We start from the raw sequence: 12,112 nt of genomic DNA on the forward strand, positions 1-12,112 counted from the left end.
AAAAAAAGCTCCATTATATAGGCGATGGATGTCAGAATTTACAGTATATTTTCTCTTCATCAAATGACTTAACATAAATACCTGATGCACCTTCATGTATACTAAAACAAAATAGAAGAGATGCAGTGCATAATAACTTTAGTATACAATAATAAAATGACAATAGTTTGCGCCATTCATCAACATGATCTAAACTATGTAATAAAGATTAAAAGGAAAAACAACAACTTCATACTCTACATTATAAGTTACACCCCACTGGATCACTCCTTTCTTTTTTTCTTCGCTCAAGGTTAGTCTAACCTTGCTACTCCCCCTGGTATCGGGCGAGTTCGTTCCTCTCGACCTTCCCTCGTCGAAGAAGGTCGCATGCACTATGCGTCCGCCAAAATAACGACCTTCCAGTTGGATCAACACCTTGGTCAACTATTATGTCCTCTCAAACATCATAAAATTATTGTGGGGAACAATACCCGTCCTTTAATGTTTCCCCACCTAATAATATCTCCACTCTATTTGGTAAATGGTTAGGTGGGGTCGAGTCTATTATAGCGGCACAAATTCGTGCGGTTGTTTGTGCATTACTGTGAGCTATTTGGAACTCTCAAAATGATGTTGTATTTAATAGGACAGCTACCACAAACTTTTTGCATGTTATATACCGGGCATTTGGATAGATCTGTACGTGGTCGTTACTACACCCAGCAGATGCGAGGGACGTTATCGCCTTTGAGTGCAACCAATGAGAGACTATAGCACGGGCTACATGCAACCGGTTTGGATGTCAGTCCAACAATAGGATAGGTGTTTATGGAAGAGAGGGAGGTTATGGCCTTTGAGTGCAACCAATGGGAGTCCATAGCATGGGCTACATACAACCGGTTTGGATGTTAGTCCAACAATAGGATAGGTGTTCAGGCAGTGCATCCTATTTTCCCCCGTTGTGTCTATTTGCTTTTGTTTTCATACTTTGATACTCTGTTCATTTAAATAAATGGTTGTGTGCATTGCTTGATGAAGGCCGGGGGTATTCCTCCTTTCCGAAAAAATATGTAGGGCTCATTCCCACATCATCTCGACAAGATATTTAATTAAATGTTATGTTTCAATGCACACATTTCAATAGAATTTCAAATATGAATATGTGAAATGAAATTCAAATCACACAAGTTCACGCGTACCGAAAGCAATAGTGCAGTTCATATGGTACAAATAACATGAAGCAAAGTTCGTCTAAAAGAAACCAGAGGCAACATTGAGAATAGATCAAGCACCCGCATTGCTACTTCCATTTCCCAAGTACATTTGATCTTGGCAAGGTTGATGACTGTTTTGGCACTCCTAAGATCTCACAACGAGATTGCTCCCAGTATTGTTTTGACGTCTCATCCTGTATTGAAGCATCCATGAGCATGAGCGCTTGCTCTCGCTCCTTAATCTTCTTCGTCTCTACCATGGAGGTGATCATCAATATTTCTTCCCTAAGGGCAATTTTCTTCTCCTCGATCTAGACAATAGGATCTGAGAAATAACACCAAGGGGCAGAACATTCTCATGGGATGTTGCACTACCATGGTTGGGAAGGGCTAGAGTCCCCAATAGAAAAGGGTGATTGGTCTGTGAGTTTGAAAAATCCTCATACCTGTTTTCATATGGCAATCGATCTCCAACATTAGCTATAGGAACAAAGTGATTACAAACATGTGGAGTCTTGTATCCAAAATGGTATTGGCTTGTGCTTGAATGATATGTTGAATCTTGAGTTGTATTGGTCAAATTTACTGCAAGATTAGGGAAATCTTGAGCTTGTAAAGAGAAACAATAATGTTCTTGTGGTAAGGAAATTTTTCCCTAAGATATTCATCGGTGGAAGTTAATTACCTGTGTGTTTCTGTGCAGTTTCAGCAAATGATTCACCTATGGTCTTGCAAACTACAAGATCATTACCCATCAAACGAATTGTTTGTCGTGCAGAAGGACTACCCTCTTGCAAGTTCAACTCAGAACCACCATGATTCAGATCGATGGAGAAACACCTTGTATTCATAGTATCTTTTACTGAAACATTACTGCAACCATGATGAATCTCACTGGGTTCCCTTGAACTCAATGGAGGACCAATCGCATCTATGTTAGGAACTTTGATTGCCTCATCACGCAAACATGTGCCTACGGAACTTGAATTCATTGCATTTTCTAAGTCAGTAGCAGGTGGTTGGCTCCAGTATTCTCTGCATCAAGGACACCATGATTTAGATTTTCATTTGTCACAAAAATAATAATTTAAAGTTTCATCACATGTAAGCTCAATATTGGGATCTCTAGTTTTGAAACATACCTGCAGTCAAAACTAGTCCATTCTGGTAATGCAATATTTAGATCAATCATAGCAGACATCTCTTTGTTAGTAGGCTCGATAGAGTACTCATGATCGCTATGCTTATTTGCTTCTATAGTCTTAGTGAAGGCTTCATTGGGCATATTAGAACTACTTCTATTGTCCATCATGCATTTGTCTTCTTCTATAGATGAAGATGATGAAGAAGCCATAGCATCCAAGAGGAGCTTACAGAGAGTTCCTCGTTTGGGCAACTCATGTCTTTTCATCTTACTGCCAAGTGAAACATCTCTTTCTGACAATTTGACACGCTTTACTGAGTTGCGGTAGTGTTCTATTACTTCCTTGCCTTCTGAATTGACATGCTTCTCCTTGGCCAATTTCATAGATGTTTGCTTCATGTACTTTAGAATGGCCTGACGAGGGGGAGATTTTCCCAGATCTCTTGGTTGTCCAACTTTGTCAGGTTTATCATTGTTAATAAAAATTTGTGTATCCACCTTCTTCTTCTTAGTATTATTCATCTTCCCATGCTTCCTTCTCCCAAATATAGTTTCTCTCTCTTTTCTCCGATGTTGTAAAGACTCAGTTTTCTCTGATCGGTGAGTATCTAGTTCATCAAGCAAATTTGGATTTTCAAGTGCTTCCTACAAAATTGAGCAACATTATTAAAATACATATATAATTGCGAGTACAAAAATGAAATGTAAAAATGAACAACAAACATCACATTTTCCACATGTATACCATTTTCAAATAAATCATCATGAAGGAATGGAAAGTTCTATAATATATACTTTTTCTTATTTTTGAAACAAAGCATAGTATTCCCGTTTTTTCCAACACTTGATCAGGAAACGGGCACAGAAATTCCTTGAAGAGAAGGGGATGCCTATAAATGCGTAAATAAAGACATATGTTAAAAAGTTTGACTACTAATAGATTCGATAGAGGAAGGTCAAGAATGGGCTGAGCTACTACCCGAAATAGAAGAGGATGACTAGAGTAGAGGATCCTAATTCCAATCCAAATAATTAAGGAGGGAGTCTAATTTTTTCGTTCTTGATTGTTACAATTCCACTTTCTTCATTTACCTTTTGCTTGGAAAGTGTGACAGTTAGGACACTTGGAGTGTGTGTAGTGATAAATGTTTGATTAAACATGATCATTATCTAGATAGTCAAATGAGACATTGTTATTGCAAGGCTTGTATGTAATTTTTAGTTGGACGTGGAGTGGAGATCAAAATCACAAAGATTAAGTTGCTTCTTGATGAGATTTCCCAACAAGGAAAAATTAGTTGAACTGACTAAATCTGGACAATTATCTTTGTTGGGCACTATACATTGATATATGTGTCAAGCTAGACTAGAGAGTGTCTAGCTAACAACAAACTTCATACATGTTGGCAAAACTGAGTAGAATGACAGGTTTCCTGAGACACTTCATGTGCCTATGTGAAGTGTGATAATCCCTTGGTCCAGTATTAGAGATTGACATGGATCATATTGAAAATGATGGTGTTATTAGGTTACTAATGAGAGTTAGAGATATTCAAAATATTCATGGATTTATTGAGATCACTACCAAATAGTCGCTCTTGTAGGACATTTGATTTGAAGTGGAGTCAGTGGTGGAGCAATGATGGTACAGGGGAATAGATGATATGAAGAGGCAAGTGTGAAATATCTAAATGTGGAAAATGTGGTAGTTGTTAAACACGAAGATCGAGCAGAAAACGAGGGAATTAGTGAGTTATGCAAACATGGCTTCCGTTGGGGAGCACGTTCTTGAAATGGTATGAAGATGTGCTAAAAGATGGACACACAACTAATATTGTTAATATTTCCATTAATAACGCACCTGATGACATGGAGAGTTCTAGTACGAATGTAAATGAAGACCTTTAGCCCAAATTGTGGCAAGCTAAGGAAGTGTTGCTAGACATGCATCACAACCTGTTTTTGAGGAAAAAAGTCCCACCAAACGGAAGCAATGAAGAAATTCATAGAGTTGTAAGTTTAGGGACAACGTGAGTTGTTACAGCAAGCTCTGAGGAGCTCTATTGAATGGATTAATTAATGTTGAATGGTTAGGCTGTGAGACTAAACCAATGAAAAATGATGATGAAACAAAGATGATTTAGTTGATGATTGTAGTGGGAAAATTGATTCGAATGACCATGAGTCTGTTGATTCTTCTGCTACAAAAGTCAGAACAATAGCTACATGGAGAATTAATGTTGGGAAAATATGCATATGAGAACCTTAGAATGTGTGTCAGAATCAAGGTTTAAGTAGATACTCGAGTTGATATTGTTCCTGATATGAGAAATTCTTTTAATGCAAATTTAGACCATATTGCATCCCATGTTGGGATCACTCTTGGATACTCCTTAAAAATTGTAGAACACAATATTAGCTTATCAACTCTTTCAAAGAAACTATATTTGATCGGCTGATGCAAGTAAATAAACGTTGTATTGTACCTTCTCATGAAATTCAAAGTCCTTTTAAATTAATACTGGAGAAAATGGTTTTGTTGAATTACTTCCTAATGGGGAGAATAGTGACATGGGTAGAGAAGAAACTCATCGGGAACAAATAAAACAAGCTTTTACGGATAGGAACAATAGGAAACTTGTATCACAAACCAATTGTTATTTGAAATATGTGATTTCCATTTAAAAGGTTTGTTAAGAAAACGAATAAAGATGGAACATATGTTCTAGAATGTTAGAGAACTTTATGGCGAGGCCAAAATTTGATTTCTTAGAAATTAGATAAACACATTGATTTACTACGCTTAAATGAAACAATGGGGGAAAACATTTTCTAAAACTAACCTTCACAACATTTGCATTGATTAAGATTTTTATTATCATAATATCCTTCTAGTGGTATGTTACTAGGCATTAATGGCACTGTTAATGAATTAGATATTCAAGACGGCCTATATTACATAAAAATTAACTATGTATGAAGATTATATATGAGATATATGTTAAGTTTATGGAGATGCCCGGTTAGAAGGCAAGGCTTCTTACTTAGCAGAATTGTCTAGAGTCCTACATGACTATAAAGACCGCTTTATGGTTGCTAGGGATTTTGATATTTATCAGGAATGCTTCTTGAAAATATAAATATGGTAACCCAAACACTAGGGCTTTATTTCTATGCAATTAAGAAGAACCGCCTTATGGAAGCAAAGTCGAATGTCAGGCTTTATACTTGAGCAATAATTTACAAGAACCCACTTTTAGAAATAGGACAAGATCATTTTTCCATTATTGGGAACAAATATATCACTGGTTTAGAAAGGAAGATGAAATTTACTGCCTTCAAAGAGTTAAATAAAATGAGAATTTGGATGGTGGTAGAAGCATCAGATATTTTCATGCTAAAGCAAATGGTTGGCATAGAAAAAGTATAATCACTTCTCTTGATCTAAGGAAGGAAATATTGAGGGGGGGGGGGGTAACTCCTTGTTTATAATTCTAAGTACTATGAAAACCTTTTGGTCATCCAGATAGAAAAATATAACTCTAGATGTGCCTAGAAAAACCTTAGTACATTAACTAGAGTTTGTTCAATGGATGAACTTAGAATTGTTATTTTTGAATGCCACATGATAAGTCATGTAGTCTTGATGGTTTACCTCAATAACACTATCAAGGAAATTGGAATTTAATTATGTGAGATTTGGAAGCTTTATTTAGCTACTTTATCTTGGGAAATTGGATCAGCCTGGCCTTAATTATGGCCTTGTTACTTTGTTCCCCAAATTTAAAGAGGCAAAAAAAATTCAAATCTTAGATCTATATGTTTGCTCAATGTGAGATTCAAACTTCTTACATATGTTTATGGAATATTTTATATCTTCTCTGGTGTTATGGTTTCCCCTACATAACCTATGTATAAGGGAGATATATTATGGAAGGAGGATTAATTTTACATGATACTCAAAATAACATTCATACTATGAAGCAAAATGTCATCATCCTCGATATTTATTTTAAACAAGCTTACGCCACAATGAAATGGCTTTTGTTTTTAAATTATAAAATATGATTTATTTTTTCTATTAAATGGTGTGACTAGGTCATCTAACTTATGAGAGGGATACATGTGGGGATTAAAAAGAATGATTTTATAGGTCTCTACTATAATATTTTTAGATGATGAGGGGTTAGACAAGGAAATTCCTTATCTCCCATGTTGTTTGATTTGGCTGCTAATCCCTAGCTTTATTGATGAAAATGTTAGGGATACTAATATTATTAAAGTTGTTATGGGAGAACATAGTGAGGGTGGTGTTAATATGCTACAATATATTGATGATGCTATATTTTTATTGCAAGAAGATTATATGAGTGCACATAACTAGAAACTCATCCTTTGTTCTTTTGAACAAATGTTTGTTTTAAAAATAGTTTGCATAAAAAGTGATTTTTCTTTTTCTTTTTGAACATGCTAGAGAAAACCTGAGCACTATAAAAATATTTTCACTTGCCCCGTTGTTGATTAGCCAATACTAGTTTGGGAATACTTTTTTTGTGCGGTGAATCTGGGAATCCATGCTGATATCAAAAGGATATGAAACAAAAATTGGAAAAAAAATTGAAGCTAAGATAGAAAAGCAATGCAATAGTTGGCAAAGAATACATTAGCTATAAGTGGTAGGTTGTATTGGTTCAATCTTTTCTCTCTAACGTAACAACTTTCATGATGTTCTTATATGATCTTCCTATGCACATAGAGAAGTGAAGTATTTTTTTAGGTTAGTCTCCTTTGGAAGGAAGATTTTCATAAAAAGAAAAAGGCAAGAGGACAAACCATTTCCTCAGCCACAATCGTGCCCGCCATGGGACTAATCACCCCTCCTCATTCACTTCTCGGCCATAGTGACACGTAATACAGAAAATATTGAACAAAGCCATGTGTTATTGGCAGATGGGCCAACCCAGCTAGTAAACAATGTACAATGGTTGATCATTTGGTTCCAAACACTCACCACAATAATGATCAAGTAGAGACCTCTATTTACTGGGAGCTTGGAGATTGTAAAGAGTGATTGAGTCATGTTAACTATGAGAGGAGGGCATGTGGATATTAACATGAATGATTGTATAGGTCCCTACTTTAATACAGGGTTGAGATGAGACGATTACTTATGTACCCAGTCGTTTAATTTGGTTGCTGATGTCCTAGCTTTATTGATGAGAAAATGCTCGGGGTAATAGTATTATTAAAGGACTTATGGTAGAATATACTAAGGGTGTTGTCAATACACTACAATATGTCGACGATGCTATATTTTTATAGAAAGATGGTTATATGAGTGTGAATAACTTGAAATTCATCTTTTCTGCTTTTGAACAAATGTTGGATTATAAATTAATTTCCATAAAAGTGAAATTTTCCCTTTTTGGAAATGCTAGAGATAAACTAGGCTATAAAAGATTGTTACCTTCTTCTAGTGATTTGACAATGAGATATTTGGGCATCCTTTTTATGTGTGTTGAATTTGGGAACCTTGTTGATGCCAAAAGGATACAAAACAGAACATGGGGACATTTTGAAGATAAGATGGAAAGGAGATGTACTGGTTGATAAGGAAGACTTGTAGCTATAGGTGCCATACTGATTTGGTTAAGGATTGCCTCTCTATTGTGCTAGCTTTTATGATGTCCTTCTATGATCTTCATGTCGGGGCAAGGAAAAGGATGGATTTCTTTAGGCTAGTCCCCTTTGGTAAGAAAATTTTGATAAAAAGAAAAGGACAAGAGGAGAAGTGTCACCTCAGCCACATTCATGACTGCCATGACACTCATCAGCCATCTACCCTCCTGTCTCACCCACAGTGACTTGTGATACGGAAGATGATAAATGCAAGTGTAGGAAAGTGGGCCAACTAAGATAGGAATAATGTACATTTGCTGATAGTGTGGTCCTGCATGTTCACATTACTAGTAGGTGGCCAACTAAGCTAGTAAACAACGTACGCCAACTGACAACACGGTCCCACAAGCTCACCACATACACAATCAACTAGAGAGCACTGTTTCTAGGGGCTTGGAGATTGTAAAGGTGTTGTAGCACCAGCCGACCTCTCTCTAATATGACCATTGTTGGTTTATAGGACATCATAATATAGTTCATGCTTATGGGTTCTTAGTCTTAGTTAAGTGTATGAGTAGCATCTAGTATAGAAGTCAGCAAGTTCTGTGAAATATTCATATATTCTCTTATGAATGCATCATGCAACTCCTCAATCAGACTGATCCTAACCGATCACTTTGGACAATTTAAGCATGAAATTACAATATATACACATACCAAATAGTATTAGGGTAGAAACTGTGCTGATGCCCAAGAAACAAAACACAGTGATCACCCTAACTAGAACTTAACACAAGCTCACACAACTTTAACCATAAAATCATCATGGACATGTGAGAAACTATTGACCCCCTATAACCTTGTTCATGAATTAACATTGATCAGAATTAGCAACTAAGTTGGGCATGATACCCACAATCCTTACATAAACATTCTACAAGGGTGAGACAACCGCCGTGTAAAGCTACAACTAATGCCCCCACCATACACAATATGCATGCTCCAATTCTTTGTCTTATGGAGATGCAAATTTGACTAGTTATACCATCCATCTCAAGTAGGTTAAAAGTAAAATAAAATCACAGTAAAAATGTATGAATGATTATACTGAAAGATAGGTAGGGTTGGGATGGAATTTGGTAGATCTCATACCTTTCTTGCCGAGAAATTTCCCTTGTGCACTTGCCCTCTACTTCCCTCTGCCTCCCGCAGTCGTCGCTGTCTCTGCCTCCCGCAGTCTTTTCTTTCTCTTGTCTTCCTTAACCGAACTCACGATCGTGCGGAGAGCCTCATCGTCGTCCGCCTCAGTTTGCTCGTTGCATTCGGTATCACCGGTGGGGGCGAATTCCAAGTGGGGTCCCGTGGAGGATAGGCCAGATATGGATCTCATATGTGGTGGATTTTCCCTCCCCCGTGTCCTCCTCAAGGATGGCGCCGCCGCAGCATCAATAGCAGCCATGGTGGAGGCGAGCTCGTCTGCCCACCACGAGGACGTTAGAGACTTCATAGGCGACAGATCTACGATTCCCAAAGGACGTTGGCCCTCCGCCGGTTCCTCAGCCCTCGTGCTCGCCACATAACCCCTATGGATCACAAACGAAGATATGAAAACAGAACACACATGACTCAAACGATGATATGAGGCCCCTCTTACACACCAAGCTGATAGAGAACGCATTAGTGACCATGGAAGCATCGTCGACGCGGTCTCTCTGCATAGATCTACCTCAATTTCTAAATGAATGGGAATGGAAGAGGATGAGAGGAAAGGGTGGGTGTTTGAAAGGAAAGGACATGACCTCGAGGTGAGGTTTTAATAGCATCTAGGGGTATCCCCTTACTCTTACCCATCCTACCCACCATATATTTGGTAATTATTAATTTCAATATGAATATTTAATGTCATGGCCGGAGTATTTATCACTGGGGACAATAGCCAAATATTTCCCGTATGATTCCCTGTGCTGGTGATGTGGCACCCTCAATGCATCATGTAATAAAAACTATTAGTTTGTGTAAAATGGTAGGCACACAATGAAGCCCCCACACCCACACCACCCCAACCCAGCATGGAAACCAAAGTTTTGGTTGTAGCTTTTAGCACCAAATTGGAAAATCAGCTGATGGTGTCGCTGAAGGGAAACTGTAAGTGCATTCAGTGCACCCTTTGAGGTTCACCACTTCAGGATGCTGCTAACGCGACACATGAATGAGAGACCCTTTGATGATACTGTGTGCGATGCATGAATCACAGGCGGTATCGTCACAAAACTGTCACCAATAAGACGAATTGTGTGTGAGGGAAGAGACATCAATCATGATTCAGATTAGAGTTGCGTGTCAAATAGGTGGCATACATTTGATACATACAAACTATTTGCGATGAGCCAGAACAACAGAACAGTTAGCCAAATCAATGTTTCTGCGATATACCATATACAGTTCACTCAGATGAACTATTTGCGATTACCCTACACAACAGAAACAGTCAGCCGGATCAAGATGTGTGCAATAGATGACACAGTGAAAACATGAACTCCTCACCAAAAAGAATCCCAATTATTGTCACCTTGGGGTATACGAATCATAACACGTAATAGCTGCGTATAACTTGCATGGTAGGATCAAGAACACAAATATATTCATGAAAACATAAAGGGTTCATATCTGAAATCATGGCACTCGGGCCCTAGTGACAACCATTAAGCATAGCGAAGTCATAGCAACATCAATCTTAGAACATAGTGGATACTAGGGATCAAGCCCTAACAAAACTAACTCGAGTACATGATAAATCTCATCCAACCCATCATCGTCCAGCAAGCCTACGAAGGAATTACTCACTCCCAGTGGTGAGCATCATGAAATTGGTGATGGAGGATGGTTGATGATGACGATGGCGATGAATGCCCCCTCCGGAGCCGCAAACGGACTCCAGATCTGCCCTCCCGATGAAGAGCAAGAGGTGGCGCCAGCTCCATATCATAAACATGATGAAACATTTCTCTCTTAATTTTTTCTCAGGAAATAGGAACTTATAGGCTTGAGATTAGGGTCAGCGGAGCCACGTGGGCCCCACGAGGCACCAGGGCGTGCCTAGGGGGTGGCGGCATATCGGTGTACTAAAGTTTGGGCCCTTTAGCACCCCATACTTGTGCATGGGCAGTCGTAGCCCCACGCGCGGTGAGGCACGAAGAAGGCGATTGAGGATAAAAACGAGATGCAAGGCAAAGAGAAGCAGAATAGAGGACGGCTTGCGAGACCCCGGCAAGATCCTTGCCAGGACGGCTTGCGAGACCCCGGCAAGATACTTGCCGGGACGACTTGCAGAGCACTGACAAGGGCACCACCCTAGAGGTTGAGAGCTCTGACACCATCAACAACGTTAAGGCCAAGACCCAGGGGCGCGCGCGTAGTGGCGTGCAGATCTTTGTGAAGGACAGAAGACGAAGTACCTAGCAAGATCCTTATCGAGGACGTCTGCGAGGCCCCGGCAAGATCCTTTCCAGGGACATCGGCAAGACCGCGGCAAGGCTCCGCCACCCCGTCACCGCTCCAGCGCAGTAGCCGGCCTGCCAGCCTAGCAAGCGCCTGCGTGGTGGCATGTAGATCTTTGCGAAGATCATGCCACCTCTCCAGCGTAGCAGCTGGCCAGCCAAGTTGGCACTGCATTCCTCATCAGCACGGACGCGTGTCAAGACCGAGCAGGGCGGCGACGGACGGGACGGGTTCCACTCCCGTCCATGATAAAGCAGAAGGGCACGTAAGCAACGCATTTAATGCGCTTGTCCTAAGATGCCGATGATAAACTTCGGCATTGTAGCTACTTTACACCTCATGTGTGCCATTGTGGCAACCCCTTGGACATATAAAAGGAGGCCCACGACGTACTGGAGGAGGATTCAGACTTTTGAACCTCTCGGCCCAGCTTGCATGTGGAGCAGCTAGCCGAAGCTCAAGAACACATAATACATACTCAACCAGGGGTAGGGTTTTGTGCTACTCAGCGGCCCGAACCTGGGTAAAGATCCGTCGTGTTGATCATTAGATCTGCTCTTTGCACTACCCCTCTTCCCTGCCAAACCATAGAAGGGACCACATGATCCTGTAGGTGTCGTGCTCTTCGCCGACATCTTTGGCGCGCCAGGTAGGG

At 39.7% G+C, this 12,112-nt stretch overlaps 1 pseudogene; it reads right to left on the reverse strand.

Annotated features, from left to right (window-relative positions):
• Positions 1 to 1,507: 1,507 nt before the first annotated feature.
• Positions 1,508 to 9,637, reverse strand: LOC123076138 (uncharacterized; annotated as a pseudogene).
• Positions 9,638 to 12,112: the final 2,475 nt, after the last annotated feature.

This window comes from Triticum aestivum, chromosome 3D (assembly GCF_018294505.1).
Source record: "Triticum aestivum cultivar Chinese Spring chromosome 3D, IWGSC CS RefSeq v2.1, whole genome shotgun sequence".
Taxonomy (NCBI): domain Eukaryota; kingdom Viridiplantae; phylum Streptophyta; class Magnoliopsida; order Poales; family Poaceae; genus Triticum; species Triticum aestivum.